Source organism: Ipomoea nil, unplaced genomic scaffold (genome assembly GCF_001879475.1).
Source record: "Ipomoea nil cultivar Tokyo-kokei standard unplaced genomic scaffold, Asagao_1.1 scaffold3415, whole genome shotgun sequence".
NCBI lineage: Eukaryota > Viridiplantae > Streptophyta > Magnoliopsida > Solanales > Convolvulaceae > Ipomoea > Ipomoea nil.
The window spans coordinates 127916-144765 of record NW_017619843.1 but is presented as its reverse complement, the minus strand read 5'-3'; the positions used below and the strand labels follow the sequence as shown (position 1 = coordinate 144765).

At 40.8% G+C, this 16850-nt stretch overlaps 1 long non-coding RNA gene across 1 annotated transcript; it reads right to left on the bottom strand.

Annotated features, from left to right (window-relative positions):
* Window positions 1-680: 680 nt before the first annotated feature.
* LOC109171327 lies at window positions 681-15303 on the bottom strand. Its single transcript, XR_002052575.1, has 3 exons — window positions 15220-15303; window positions 7517-7519; window positions 681-693 (listed from the first exon to the last, which is right to left on the bottom strand). It is a non-coding gene; the product is annotated as an uncharacterized LOC109171327 (long non-coding RNA).
* Between the last annotated feature and the right edge of the window lie 1547 nt (window positions 15304-16850).

Below are 16850 nucleotides of genomic sequence, written 5' to 3'. Positions count from 1 at the left end.
ACTGGAGCGCGCTAGAGATTTGGAGCGTAGAGTAGATAGTTTCCCTTTCGGCCTGCGTGTCATGCTTATGTATTTACATTATCGAGGATATTAGTTGGTTAGCCTGTGCACCTGGGTTCTCTAGCCCAGGTGTGGCATAGCACCCCGTACTCTACTATATTATGTTTTGGGATTTAATGATTTACCTTTATTATATAAGTTTCAAAAGTTTTAAAATTTCGGGGTGTTACAGTTGGTATCAGAGCCTAAGTTTGACCCTAGGATAAAACCTCAAAGATCGGAGTTTAAGACATTAGGCTTGAACTCTAGGTATTTAAGTACATAGGACTTAGGAGACTTAAGACGCGTGGTGAGATTGTTAGTATACCCACCATCACATATCCCCCCTCACTCTTGTTTAAATTAAAAGAACTTCCCCTCCGCTTATCGCACCAAGGTGAGGGTACCAAACTCTAACTCGACATTACTATAAACATTGGCCCAGTAAAACAGCAGCATGGCACCAAACAGAATACAATCAAGGACTCCGGAACCCACCACACACGACCCCCTGACTCAAACCCTACAGCAACTAACACAAGTCGCCCAAACACTATGCGACGTAGCTCTCCGCAACAACAGACCCCCACCACCTCCGTCAAACACGAATTCGGAAGTCGCCCGACAAGTTTCAAATCATCGACCACCCACGTTCTCAGGGGAAGAAGATCCCGTAATCCTTGAAAAATGGATCCGGACCTTCGACAAGATTCTAGGATTGGTAGAATGCCCAGATGAACGTCGTGTAGAGATAGCCTCATTCTATTTCGGACACGAGGCAGACCTTTGGTGGATCCACGAGGGGCCCACTTACAGACAGGAACCAGGGTTCGACTGGGAAAACCTCAAAACACAACTACGAGAACGATTCTATCCAACACACGTAAAAGCATCCATGCACGAAGAGTTCCTCCACTTGAAACAAGGAACGACCACTGTCATGGAATACCATAAACGATTCCTCGAACTAGCACGCTTCGCACCAGAACTAGTCCCCACTGAGGCAACCAAAATAGAAAGGTTTGTATCGGGTCTCAACTTTGAAGCCCGAAAAGCACTAGTAGTAAGCAGACCCCGGACCCTCAACGAGGCTTACTCCAGTGCCGAAAATCTCTATCGGATCCAATTACTGCAACGAGGGGTTCAGGAAAAGATTCGAAAAAGGAACACCGGAGGTGGAGCACCACCGATGAAAAGAACGAGGAATGACGCCAAGACAAGACCAAGCAATCCAGTCGGCCAGAGGCCACCCCTAGGAAACAACGAAACTAACACAAGGGGCTTCCCTTGCCCAAAGTGCAACAGAAGCCATAGGGGCAGAGATTGCATGGGCAACCCCTGGCGATGCTTCAACTGCGGGGAAGAAGTGCACAAGGCCTTTCAATGCACTCAACCCCAGAAATCACGCCCCACCACCATGGGCCAACACGGGGGCACGAATCATCAAGGAAACTACAGTGCCCCCGGAAAGGTGTTCGTCATAAGCCGCACCCAGGCCGAACTCGAGAACGAAATCAACCACGAGGAAGGAAACGTGGCCTCAGGAGACGAGGGCCATGCAAACCCACTAGAAGAAAACCAAGAAGATGAATTCTGTTTAGGATGACTGGCAAATCTCTTGTAACCACCCTCATAGTAAATTACTTAGTTAGATTAGCTACTTCGGAATTTGTATAAATAAAGAGCTAAATCGAAATTAATTTTAGCGTAAGGTAAAAAGACTAGCTTATGCACATCAGACAACAAAAAGGGGACCAAACAAAAACAAAAAAAAAAACAAAAAAAAAAAAACCAAGTCTTCTACCACTAGAAGACGAAAGAAGGAAAAAGACGAGGGTCACACAATGAAAAAGACTAATGTCACCAATGGGAATTTAACCCTAGACCCCCCACTTGAAAACCCAAGTCCCTAACCACTAAGCCATGAGTGTTTCTTAAAACCTCAAGGGAACACTCCCTTCTTAAATCCCTACAAATCTCTAAAACCCACAAAAATCCCCAAATAAAAAACCCTTCTTCTTCTTCTTCCACATTCCCTCACCCTCTCTCTCTCCCTTCCTCTCCCTCTCACCTCCCCGCCGACCCAACGCCACCCCAGCAATCACCACTGCCCGTCGCCGCCACCAGCCGAGTTGCCGCCGTCCACCTAGGCGACGCACCACCGCACGCTACCGTCGCCACCCGGAAGCAACCCGCGACGCCACCACCGCCCGTCACCCACCCGAACACACCCCGCTGCCACACGCCTCACAACTGCCCGGCTCCGCCCAAGGCCACCGCCACCACGCCGAGCCATCGCCAGGACCTGGCCGCGCCGCCACCCGCTCGCTGTCGAGAAAGCAACGCCACCGGGAGCTCATCGGAGTCACGCCAGAGCCTCGCCAGAACTCTCGCCGGAAGATCATCGGAAAACACTACCCACCCAAAAATGCCGAAAAAGCCCCTCGGAACCCGCACCCCAGAATGGAGCAGCGCCGACTACACCGTGATTGGAGGTAAAGCTCTCGAACCCGACCAATTCTCTCTGGAGTTGGTCGACATGCTTAACTTCCAAGGGCTCTTGGATACGTATCTCACCATAAAAGGGGATACATACCCCGAATTGGTGAAAGAGTTCTATCGTCACTTGGTGGCCGTCAAGCGAGGTGATAAATTGGAAATCACCGCCAAGGTCCGAGGCAAGGAAATCATACTTTCCGAAGGCCGCTTGGCCAAGCTCTTAAAACTGACCACCATGGGTGTGTCAGACTACGACCGAAAGGGGTGGATCGGTACCCAAAACCTGGGGTACAAGGACTACCTCGGGTACCTACTTGGAGAGGAAGAAGGCTTCACCTCGGCCACTCGGCCAAACAGGAAATGGCTAACCGCAGAGCAAAAGATACTAGTCATAATTGTAACTGATAGCCTGTTGCCCACAAATAACAAGAGCAAAGATGTGGGAAGTTTGGAGTGTACTTTTGCTTACCTCCTAAAACACAAAATCAAGTTCAACCTACCGGCCCTCATGTTAAAACACATGGAGTTTTGCAAGACTAGTAACCGGCTTAGTCTACCTTACGGAATGATCCTGAGTTGGATCATGGAGAAGAAGGGAGTGGACCTGAGCCACACAGAAGTCAAGCCCGCAAGCGGCATGGTTTTCAATGCCCAGAACCTCCGTCGCAATGATATCTACTACACCGAGGGAGGACAGTATATCACCCTCGAGGAGATTTGCCTTAAACCCGAGGAGGAGCGAAGAGAGTTGGTTGACCGATTGGACATCTCCAACAAAAAGCTTAAACGGGCAATGCAACATTGTGGGGGACTAGAGGGAAACGAGGAACAGGAAAAGGATGACGAGCCTAATCCACCGGCACCCACACAAGCAGGAGGAAACTCAAGGGGACAAAACGAAGAGTCTGTCAACGAGCGCATCCTCGCACAGCTCACCCGGCAAAACCAAATCATGGACGAAGGGTTCTCGTCCCTAATCCACGCGACACGCGCTTTAGATCAGAGGGTGGCAGCAATCAAGACCATCCTGGGCACTCGCGGGGCATCCAGCTCGGGAGTAAGAAACCAAGGTAGACACGAACTTCCCAATCACCATGTCACTTTAAATCCAGTCTACCCCAGCAAGGACAACACATGGGGCCATGTTCCTAACCAGGAGGCCAAAATACGGAATGTCCAGGGGCGAAAGAGTGGGTTAACGCACCGGCTTCGGGGACGAAGCCTCTTGTAAGGGGGGGGGGGAGAGTGTAACACCCCGTGTTATAGCCCCTAAAACCAATTAATCATTTAATCAATTACCCAAAAGAAAGGACTAAATTCCAATAATTAATTAAGAAAAGGCCCACCATAGTCCGTGGGCCCTTATCCCTAAACCCAATCCCCTAGTCCTAGATGGAATAGAACTAACCCTAATTAGGGACTCTTAGGTATATAAATAGGAGGCACATAGAACCCACACCACAATAATCCCTCACCACACAACAAGTTCCAAAAATCCCCCTAGGAGAAATCAAGAAAGAAGGAATCTTAAAGAAAGACCCTTCATAGCCAAGGAAATTAATTAAGGCTAAGAGGTAACCCATGTCTCAACAAAACCTATTTTCCTTGCTATAATTATCTTCTTTGACCTCCTCTCTATACTTGTGTCCTGATGGATCGTTTATGATAATGATGATATGATCTTGATGATTGTGAGATGATTTTGTGTGTGTTCTTGATGATGATAAGAGGTTCTTGATGATTACATGATGTTCTTGATGAATCTTGATGTTTTTATGATTAAAAGATGAACTATGATTTATTGATTTGAATATGATTAGAGCCCTAGGTTAAAATTGGGAATTTCGTATTGAGTTATTCTTGATATAATTGGGTGGGATTTCGCATGTTTGGGTGTTAATTATGCTTAGAAATCATGATAGGATATGTGATATTTGATTCTTGCTTTTGATCCGTTAATTGTCTACGTGGTGTCATAAATTGCGTTTAAAAGTGTCTAAGCATGGTTTCGGGTTCCACAAAGGACCCCGGGACGTTTACTGTGATAAAGAGTCAGTGGGGGGTAGGGGAAACCCGCCACCTACCCGCTGCCCCATTCGGGCGTCGCCGGCAGCGGGTAGCCGGCGGGCAAGCGATTGCCCGCCGGGCACCCGTTGCCCGGATTCTCGCCGCTGGCAGGCAGCCGGCGGGTGGTCCTCCACCCGCCGGCCACCCGCTGGTTTTCCCACATCGGGATGGTGGTTTCCCCGTTTGATGTTTCCCCGACCCTCGTGGTCTCCCAACAGACTCCGTTTATCGTGCCTAAAGTCTAGTTTGATGTTTCGGGTACCATTCGTAGGATAAATGAGTCTTATATATATCGCATGCTAGTTGAATTGGTACCCCGTTGGCCTAGGTGAAGGAATTATGAACCCCTTAGGATTATTCCTAGTATGTGGATGACCACGCATAGGTTTCATTATACATTTTCTCCCCTTTCCCAATGTGTTAATATGGGTTGCATGTGCTTGTTGTGTGTTATGTGTGCATGATACCCCAATTTGGTTGCGATCAAATTGGTTATTCCTGAGCTGCGGTTCAGAAGCTGGCTGCGGTCAGGATTACACTCTTGGACTGCGGTCCACCGTTTGGTTGCGATCAAACGTTTTACATGAGCTGCGGTTCATATGCCTGGCTGCGGTCAGATGACTACTCTTGGGCTGCGGTCCACTGTTTGGTTGCGATCAAACATTATGATGAGCTGCGGTTCATCGGTCGGTTGCGATCGACCCCTTCGTATTGCGATACGAGGCAGGGTGCTGCGGGGCCGTGTCAGAGCTATATGCGCTGACCCTCATGTATGGGCATGCGATTGGTCCTGTGGCGCCACCAAAGTGTGCTTGTGTGTGATGAGATACGAATTGGGATGATGATATATCTGTGACCATAGGATATATGCTAGTACCTTTATATGCTTGATTATAACTGTTGAATGCGCTTATCTCTATCTGTCGAGTCTATTCTTGGTTTTAAAACTAGTGTCTCTTAAGTATATATCTTCCTGCTTCAAAATGGTTTTCATATATCTATATATATCTATCTATAATGTATTTCAACGCGTTGGAGTGGGTTACCAGCATCTCTCGCTGAACAGATATTTTTGGCTTTCAGGCACAGAGAAGTAGACACTGGAGCGCGCTAGAGATTTGGAGCGTAGAGTAGATAGTTTCCCTTTCGGCCTGCGTGCCATGCTTATGTATTTACATTATCGAGGATATTAGTTGGTTAGCCTGTGCACCTGGGTTCTCTAGCTCAGGTGTGGCATAGCACCTCGTACTCTACTATATTATGTTTTGTGATTTAATGAGGATTTACCTTTATTATATAAGTTTCAAAAGTTTCAAAATTTCGGAGTGTTACATTACCATTTAAGAAAGCATTATGAACATCAAGCTGTCTAATAACTCAACCAGAGGATAAAGCCAAAGATAAAAGTAACCTGACAGTAGTGGGCTTTACCACTGGACTAAATGTATCAAAGAAATCCTATCCAAGAATCTGATTGAACCCTTTTGCTACTAACCTTCCCTTATGTCTTTCAATTGAACCAGTAACCTTCAGTTTAGTAAGAAAGACCCACTTACACCAATAACATTCATATCTGATCGAGAAGGAATTAGGCACCATCTCTGATTCTATAGAAGAACATTGAACTCTTGATCCATTGTCCCACGCCACTCGGGATACTTAACTACCTGTGTATAACAAGTGGGCTCAAAAAGATAAACATGTGCAGTTAGGACCGCCGGAGGAGCACGAGACCGACCCCTTGTGGTCATGGCATCAATCAGTGTGGTTGGCTTTATAGAGCGGCCATGTGGACGGCCACGTGCCCGTGTAGTAGCTGCCACATGAGCTGTCGAAACCTGCTGTACAGAGTCCACAGGTACAGTTGACGTGTAATGACATGGCTACAAAACGGATTCATCCCATGGATGAGCCTGTGGAACTGGAGGTGCCTTCAAAACAGCCTTAGTAGCAAAGAGAAAAAATTCCTCATCAAACCGGACATACCTACAAATATATATCTTATTCGTCTGTAAGTCCATGCACCTATACCCCCAAAAAGAGTCAGGATAACCTAAGAAGACGCAAGGAGAAGATAAGTAAGACATTTTATGACGATTGTAAGGTCTCAGGTGAGGATAGCATAGAAAACCAAAGACACGAAGAAAAGAATAAGATAGAGGAGATTTATGTAGCATAAGATGAGGACTGGAATTATTCAAGACATTGGATGGCATTCTGTTTATCAAATAGATAGTAGTTTCAAAGCAAAATCCCAAAACCTATATGGAAAAAAGGCATGAGCCAAGAGAGTTAATCTAATTTAAACAATATGCCTATGTTTTATTTCAACACGACCATTCTGTTTGTGAGTATACGCACAAGATTGTATATGATTAATACCTAATTGCAGTAACAAAGAATCTAACTTTTTATACTCAGCACCCAAATAAAACTGCATAGCTTTTATTTTACGAGAAAGTGAACGCTTGACCATGACACGGAAACGCTAAAAAATATCATGTAGATAAGATTTTAAGCGCATTGGAAAAAACCATGTAAAACGAGAGTGGTCATCCACAAATATAATAAAGGAACGATATCCACTAGATGAAAAAATTGGAGCAGGACCCCAAATATCAATGTAAACTAAATCAAGAATGCTAGAACGAGAAGACTCAACACGTGGCAAGGAAAAACGTGAAGATTTTCGCAACTAGCATCCATAACACAACAAAGTATCACTAAGAGACTTACTAGACCCATCAGCCGAACAAGACTGCAAAACACAACTAAGAAGACGCTGATGTGGATAACCAAGACGGTTGTGCCAGACTAAAGCAGAATCTCGTTCTGACAGGAATGCAGATGGAGTAGAACGAGACACCGGCATGGAGCAGAGCCCACCAGAACTATTGCCCTGAAATAGCACCGCCTTGGTGTCGATATCCTTCACAACAAAGATAGAAGGGTGAAACTCAAAGAATACTTGATTATCAGAAGTAAAACACTGCATAGAAATTAAAGAGGTAGACAAGCCAAGGACATGCAAAATATTATACATCTTAAAAGACCTAGAAGGGGTATCAAAAATAGCATGACCAACATGACTAATAGACAGGCTCATACCATCACCGACACATAAAGTGTCATTACCTGTGTACTTTTCCGAGGTAGAAAGGGCAGCTAAGTTTGGAGTTGCATGATTTGTGGCTCCAGTGTCCAGAACCCAAGTATGAGTATATGACGAGGTTTTAGCACCCAAACCATCCTAAAACACTGAATTAGCCTAAGAACCCAAAGCCCCTAAATTACACGGAAAACAATTGGCTCCCGTGTGACACTGCACATTAACCACGTCTGCCACACTGCTCGCTAGGAAGACCAGTCGCATGCCTCTTCGAATGGATAGACGTCTTCGCCGCTTCTATATCTCATCCAAGCACAATACCGCATGGAAGGAAAAGGCGAGAAGAGGACAACGACGAAAGGCCTCACACAGTGCACGCACTGGCAAATACTTCTACGGTTTTTGAATTTTGATTCCCTTAATTTGATTTCGTTTTGTTAGTTCTCAATTCGAAGTCTTCAATAATGTCAACAATGCAGAAGCAGCTTAATCCTCTATTGTATACAACACACCCTTAGTGATGACACGCATAAATTCTTGAATCTTGCGGGTACACGGATTAATGCAATTTTGCTTTTCAATCACAAGGGGACTACCTAGATTTGATAGTTGAGGAAAAAACCCTAGCTAACTTGATACCAAATGAAAACTGAATGAATTGTATTGAATAAAACTTGATTACAAAGATACAAGATACAGTAATATATATAATGAGGGAATTAGAGACTAGAATAGGGAGTCATAGTCTAACTCAAATACATAGAGTCCTAATACGGGTAACCTACCACTACTACCGTTGTCGTCACATCTAACCGACCACCACCGTTGTTATTGTCGACTGGTCAACGCCGCCTCACACTCCTTCCTATCAACGCAACGTCACTTTCTTCCTAGAAGTTGCATTAGTTAAATCATTGCATAAGGGTAAGCATCATTACCTATACTTGCATTGGATCACTATATAAAATTTAAGAAAGAAGTTGCATTGATTACATCATAATGAAATCTAATGAGATTTGAGGGGCATGATCAAATTATACTAACAAATAGAGATTATTAACTATGATAAATTTTAAATAAGAAATAAAGAAATAGCTTATATTTACATTAAACATTCTCAAAATTGAAAAAAAAAAAATAAACAAACAAACAAACAAACAAACAAAATCTTGATATTTCCAACTATGGTAACACAGTCAGGGGCGGATCTACAGTGGGGGCAGTTGCCCCCACTCCCCCCACCCCCACTCCATATATAACCCGTGTATGTATATATGTATATATAGTACAAGGTTTAGTATATGTAAAATAAAACAGGTAATGGTAATAAGAAATGAGTTAGTTGAAATGGAAAAACATGCATGTGTTTTAGAGAAAAACTAGGGTTCGAATCATTTCTTATTCCTTGAATGCAATTTTCAATTTTTATGGCTTTCAATAATAGTGGCTTCATGCGTGTTGCCTTGACAAAGGCCAGGGTTCGAATCCTTTCTTATTCCTTGAACACAGTTTTCAATGGCTTCAACAGTCTTCAATTTTTATGGCTTTGAATAATAGTGGCTTCAACAGTCTTATTAATGGTGAGGCTTTCAAAACAAAAACTAATGGTGAGATTTTTACACACATATATATACTTTTATATTAATAATAATGAGATGTGTTTTCTATTAGAATTATTTTATCAAATTAAGTATGTTTCCCATTTTGTTATAAATATTTTTAAAAAATTTTGATGTGTTTTATTTTTCGCTCATATTTAACAATATTTATGCCTAACTTTTAAGTGTTACATTTTTTTAAGCTATCCCTTTTATTTTAATATTCTGCCCCCACTGAAAAAAAATTCTGGATCCGCCACTGAACACAATAACCATGACCAATGTTCTACTTCCGGTTTGGAACCAACTGTTCCGGTATGATCGTCGGTTTTAATCGGAAATTATTTTAATTATATGTTCTATTTTAAAAATGATATAAATTCAACAACTAATTTTTTCCTAAAGATTTTTTTAAAAAAATAATGGCTATATCAATATTTAAACTTTAATGTTAAACTAAAAATAAATAAAAATAATTTTAGACTTGCACTCTAATTATACCAAGATTAAGTTGCCTACGTATTGTATAAAAATTTCAATAAGAATCAAAGCTCACGACATTCTCTTACCTTCTTTTTTGTTGTCTTTTTTAAGATTTATTTGGTTCCCCTTTGGTAGCAAACTTGAACTTCGATTGATTGTGGAATCATTCTTGAATGAGTATTGTCAAACATGTTTCCACGTACCCTAAATTCCTGTTCTACTGTCACATTAGAAATTCCAAAAATTTGTTTTTCTATAATAGATAAAATAGGGGAAAAAATTTAATACCCATTCCACCACTGCAAAACATCAACATCACCATCATTATCCAAAAAATATAACATCTGTATTTAAATAAATTTTTGTCTCGAATAATGCTAAAGATGAGAATGAACCTGTCCCGATTGTTCAACGACTTTTACCCCGCTCTAGCTAACATAATAGATAGGTGAAATTCTCGACTACTTTTAGATGATTGAGAGCTCTCAAACTGCTCCAAGAAGACATACTAATATTCATTGAAGGACCATAAACCGGTAAATACTCTTCAGACAATCTATGAAATAAAGTTGTTATTTCATTATTTAAAGAAGTAATATAATATAATCAAGGTCTGCATGATCAACTAATTCTAAATATTCATAATAATTTTGTAAAAACATACTTAAACCTATTAATTTGTAACCAGATCAAAACACATTGCACTTAAATAAATTAAAGTACAATTTCTATAATATTCTAAGAAGTTTTGTTTAATACATAAAATAGCATTAGAAAATATAAGATCATCATGAAATTCATAAAGTTTACCAACAATATTTACAACATAAATTAAAAATAAATGTGTTGTTGGATAATATACACCCGACAAAGCCAAAGTTGCATCATTTTTTTTTTTTTAATAATTCACAAATTTTTGTACAAGTATCCTAGTGTTGCATAAATAAATAAATTTCATTGTTATTTGAAAAAAAAAAAAACATAACAATTCTTTATATTGAATAGTACTAAAAAAAATTAATACTAAAATTCCAACGAGTTGGTATATCATGAGAAAATCTTTTAGGGACATTATTTCTTTTACAAAATCTACTAAATTATTTTTTTAACGTTTGGATGTTTTCACAAATAAACAACTGCATCTATAATTGGTTTAATACACTTAATAAGTGAAACCAATCAAGATTGGACACAACAATTTAACACGCGACATACACATCTTTGATGTAAAAATTTAGAGTTAATTATCGAAATGGTCCCTTGACTATAGTGAAATTATCAATTTGGTCCTCAACTTTATAATTCTTTTCTATATGACTTTGGTTGTCTTTGTTATCCTCATTTGAGACTATATAATCGTCATAAAATGAGTTATAGGTCTTCACCATGTGTCTTTTTAGGTTGTCCAAAGTCTTTTCGGGGGTATAGGTGCATGGACTTACACACTAATAAGATCTATATTTGCAGGCATGTACGGTTTGATGAGACAGTTTTTCCTTTTTCTACTAAGACTGTTTTGCAGGCACCCTCAGTTCCACATTCTCGTCCCTGGGATGTGTCTACTTTGCAATCTTATTTTGTCACTCCGAACTCTGCTCCAACAGCTCCTACAGTTCGACCATCACGCGTCTGTACCTCAAAGCCCACGACACGGACCCATGCCATGGTCACTAGGAGCATGACTCTGTTGTTCTTGCAGTTCTAACTGCTCAGGTTTGTCCTTCTTAACCTACTTGTTATACACAGGCTGTCAAGTATCCCGAATGGCGTGTGGCTATGGTCCAGGAATCCAATGCTCTTCTTCAGAATCAGACATGGTGTTTAGTTTCTTTTCGTCCTAGCATTAATGTAATTGGATGCAAGTGGGTCTTTTGCAAAAAAAATGAAGGTTGATAGATGGTTCAATTAAGTATCACAAGGCTCGTTTAGTGGCAAAGGGGTTCAATCAGGTTCCTTGTCAGGACTTCTTCGATACATTCAGTCCAGTGGTTAAACCCACAACTGTCAAGTTACTTTTTTCCTTAGCTTTGTCTTCTGGTTGGCTCATTTGTCAATTAGATGTGCACAATGTTTTTCTGAATGGTAACTTGGCTGAGAATGTGTATATGCGTCAACCCCCAAGATATACTGATGAGCAGTTCCATAATCATGTTTGCTTGTTGAAGCATTCTCTGTATGGTCTGGGAGCTTGGTTTCACCGTCTATATTTCTTATTGTTGTCAGTTGTTTTCAAGGCATCAAAGACAGATGTTTCTTTATTTTATTACTCACAGGATTCTACTTATGTTTATCTGCTAGTATATGTTGATGATATCCTTGTTATAGGTAGTGATCAGAATCTGGTGAATATGTTGTTACCTAAGTTGTCTGCCGCTTTTAAGATTAGGGAACTTAGTAAACTTGGTTTTTTTCTTGGTATTGAAATTGTAAAGCAGGATGATGGACTATTAATTTCCCAGCAACGGTATATGACTAATATACAAAATCGTGATAGTATGTCAGACTGCAGACCACTTGCCACTCTCATTCCTGTTTCAAAATCACTACCTACTTGCACAGATTTATATGATGATCCTAATCAGTACAGGAGCTTATGTAACACCCCGTGTTACGGCCTTCAAACTCGAATTAATTATTAAATTAATTCCGTTAATTAAAATAATTAAAAATGATTTAATCCAATTATAATTCTCTTAATTAAATTATGCAGCCCTCAATGGATCGTGAACCTTTGCCTGAACCAGAACCTTAAGCCCGTAAGGAATAAGGAAAGTGGGCTTTACCATCCAGACCCTGAATAGGTTTTCCCTTAGACATATAAATAGAATATTATGAAGCAGTTAGAACCCTCCTCATATCTCTCTTACTCGAAATTACCTCTCAAGAGATCCAGCCAAGGAATTCCCCCACCATCAAGCTTAGGAAGATCGACTGGGAGAAAAATCTTAGGAAAGAACCTTAGTAGCCGAGGAAATCGATTAGGGCTAAGAGGTAATTCATGTCTTACAAAACCTATTTTCCTTGCTATCTTTTATTGATTGGCTCCGATTGAATGATTGATTGTGTGATTTTGTATGTATATCTTGTTAGAGTTTGTCTTTAGGTTTATATGGTGAATTATTGTTATTCTTGATATTCTTGATGGCCCTGTGTGGTTATTGATATGATCTTGTATTTAGTTATGTCTAGAGCTTGTCCCTAGGGTTTATATCGTGAATCTCGTGTTGTGATGTTCTTGGTATTCTTGGGTGGGTTTATGCATGCTTGAGTGTTGACTCTAGTCTAGGACTTGTCTCAAGGGTTTTGCATGTAGATTTCTTGATGTTTTGAGGTTCCGGATGCTCCTGAATCGTTATGTGGATGATGTCAAGTCTTGGCATGTTTTGGAATCGTGTTAGAATGTAATTGACGTGATTCTTGGTTTAATCCTCGTTAATTGATTCTGTGATGTTGTTGCTACGTGTTGGGATGTGTTGGACATGGTTTAGGGTTCCACGAACGAACCCCGAACCGGACAATTACCCTCGTACCAGTGGGGGGTAGGTGGGGGGACGTGTCCCCACCACCTACCCGCGGTGAACTGCCCGTGATTCCAGCGGGCAGACGACTGCCCGCCGGGCACCCGCTGGAATATGGACGCCCACCGGCGAGTGGCTGCGGGTGGTCCTCCACCCACTACCCACCCGCTGGAAAGTGGTGACGTGACGGGTTATTCCCCCCCCCCCCCCCCCCCCCCCCCCCCCCCCGATTGTTGTTTCCTTGTGTCCCGTTGTACCCCGTTTGATGTTTATGAGTCTCGTATGATGTTTTGAGTACTGTTCTAGGAATTTACGTGTAGTGTATCATCTGTTATTGTACCTTGATTGTTGTTGTTGATTATATGTTGATTGATTGAATGATGATGGGTGTTGTGATAATTGCGCACTGATGGTTGAGATTGTGATTGGTGGAAATGAATTGTTGGCAGATAGAACAAACAAGTGCTCGGTTATCGTGCTAAAGGCACGGACCACCCCTTAGACTTGCTGGCTAAAGGCTTGGGTCAGGGTATAAGCGCCGCGGTGCCATGTCAGAGCTATATGCGTTGACCCCTTGGTAGTGGTGCTAGAGGCACGGACCTTGCGAATGGTACTTCGGTGCTACCATGTTGGTGGACTTATTGGTGGTTACGGAGTGGGGCATGTAGTTGCTCCGGAGGGATAAGGGAGGCGATATAAGGGTGGCCTGGAGGTACAAGTTAGAACTGATAAAAGGATGGAGAGGAGTAAAGGTTGGAACTTGGTATAAGGCTGGAGGATGGATTGTGTGCTTGATGATTACTTGCTAACTGATTGTCATTGGATCTCATTGTTGCCTTTAATTTCTATTTATGAGCTTACTTGTCTATTATACCTTGTCTTGTACTCTTAGGATGCATGCTAGTCTTTATGATCGTTCTATAGTGTCAAGTCTGTTGTTGTGTCTTGAGTCTTGATCTTGGTTTAAAACTAGAGTTGCTTAGGTTATATATGTATTCCGGTTTCAAAATGATTTTCTTATACCTACCTATACTGTACTTAACGTGTGTGAGTGGGTTACCAGCATTCTTCGCTGACGGTTGCTACGACATGTTTTTCAGGTGACAATCAGTAGCTAAGGAGCGAGCTAGTCGGAATTGTAGCCTTAGTTTAGTTAGTACTGGTACTGATGATGACCTGCATGCCTTGGCTTGTGTTTTGGACTCATGAATCTTGTGTACTAGTTAGTTTAACCTATGCACCTAGGTTCTCAAACCTAGGTGTGGCATAGCATCCCGACTCTCATGAATAGTTTATGCTCTGCTCGGATGTTTAATAATAAATTATGTTATTTATATGAGCTTTTAAATGTTTTAAAAATTAGGGGTGTTACAGCTTAGCTGGGGCATTGCAATATCTGACTATTACGCATCCTGACTTGTCATTTGCTGTAGATCAGCTCTGCCAACACATGCATGCTCCCACGGTGTCACATTGGGATCAACTGAAGCGTGTACTGAGGTATGTCAAAGGTACTATCACTTATGACTTGCGCATACGTAAATCTGTGGCAAATGATCTTCATTCTTTCTCGGATTCTGACTGGGTTGGATGCCTTGAATTGAAGATCGTAAGTCCACTAGTGGTTATGCTGTCTTTCTTGGGTCAAATCCTGTTTCTTGAATTTGTAAGAAACAAAGGATTGTGGCTTGGTCTTCTACTGAGGCTGAATACAAGGCTCTAGCAGATGTGTTTGCTGGTGATATACAAGTTAATTTTATTTCTACCAAAGATCAACATACAGATATATTTACTAAAGAAGTTCTTCCTAGTCCCAAGTTTTCTCTTTTTAGAGACAAACTACAGGTTACTAGTCTACCCTATGCTTAAAGAAGAGTATTAGGACTCTACGTTTCTAATCATTCACTCCGAGAGGCACGGGAGCTGGCCTAGAGGGAATAATCACTTGTGGGAATCGAACCCGGGTTATCCCAGAATTCTCCCCACAAAGGTCAACTTGCAGATATATTTACTAAAGTTCTTCCTAGTTCCAAGTTTTCTTTTCTTAGAGACAAGCTACATGTTACTAGTCTACCCTATGCTTAAAGGAGAGTATTAGGACTCTACATTTCTAATCGTATTGGTTCTATGTGTCCTAGCTAAATCTGCTAAAAATAAACATAGTTAAAGGACTAAATTGTTAGTTTTAAAAGTCAAGTATCAAAATTAACACACCCCCTATAGTTATAGGACCAAAAGTGTGATTTTCTCTCTCTCTCTCTCTCTCTCTCTCTCTCTCTCTCTCTCGTCGTGTAAAGGTTGGCACACTACTATTGAATAATATAGATCGTAAACGTGTAGGGCTTTTTTATTTTAATTCGTTTCTTCCATTCCCGCGCGCCGCACCTTTCATTCTCTTCGATCACGACGTCGTCTTCATCCATTGTAGCCCGTCTACAGCACCGTTTTCGATCACGACGCCGTCTTCGCCGGTCACGCCCTTGTCGTCGTGGTTTCTCTTCTCGCCATCGCCAGTCACACAGCTCCAGTGCCCTGAGTGAGATAGTGTGAAAGCTTCGTTACTTCTCTACTCGTCGTTGCCGTCGCTTCTCTTCTCTCTTCTCGCGGTGGCTGTCGTCTTGCCCTCGCCCTCGCCATCGCATCGCCGGCGCCGGCGCATGGTACGGCCTTAATTTTATTATATATATATATATATATATATATATATATATATATATATATATATATATATATATATATATATATATATATATATATATATACACACACACACACACACATATATTTGGTGTTGTTTGAATTTAATGAAATTACACAACTAGTGTTAAAATTGTTATATGAGTTGTATGAATTTAATGAATTGTTTTTATGAACCCTAGTTTTATGAATTTAAAGGAGTAGTATGAACCCTAGTTTTATTAATTTAAATTATTATGAACCCTAGTTTTATGAATTTAAATTAGTATATATGAATCCTAGTTTTATTAATTTAAATTAGTATGAACCCTAGTTTTATGAATTTAAATGAGTAGTATGAACCCTATTTTTGTTAATTTAAATTAGTATGAACCCTAGTTTTATGAATTTAAATGAGTAGTATGAACCCTAGTTATATTAATTTAAATGAGTGTGAACCCTAGTTTTATTAATTTAAATGAGTAGTGTGAACCCTAGTTTTATTAATTTAAATGAGTAGTATGAACCCTAGTTTTATTAATTTAAATTAGTATGAACCCTAGTTTTATAAATTTAAATTAGTATGAACCCTAGTTTTAATGTTTTCGATTATCAATTTGTTTTAATAGCTAATTAATTTAATGTTTTAGGAAGTCTGTTTTTAATGGACAAGAGTTGGATAAATGCATCTCGTATGAGCAATGAGTATGAAGATGGGGTTAAACAGTTTTTAGAATTTGCAAACAAGAATCTTCCTAACAATTGCGGGAAGTTCCCTTTGTTCGTATAAGAAGTGTTGTAATGGTAGTATTTTTGATAGAAAAGATATATTCGACGATTTAGTTTGTAATGGATTTAATC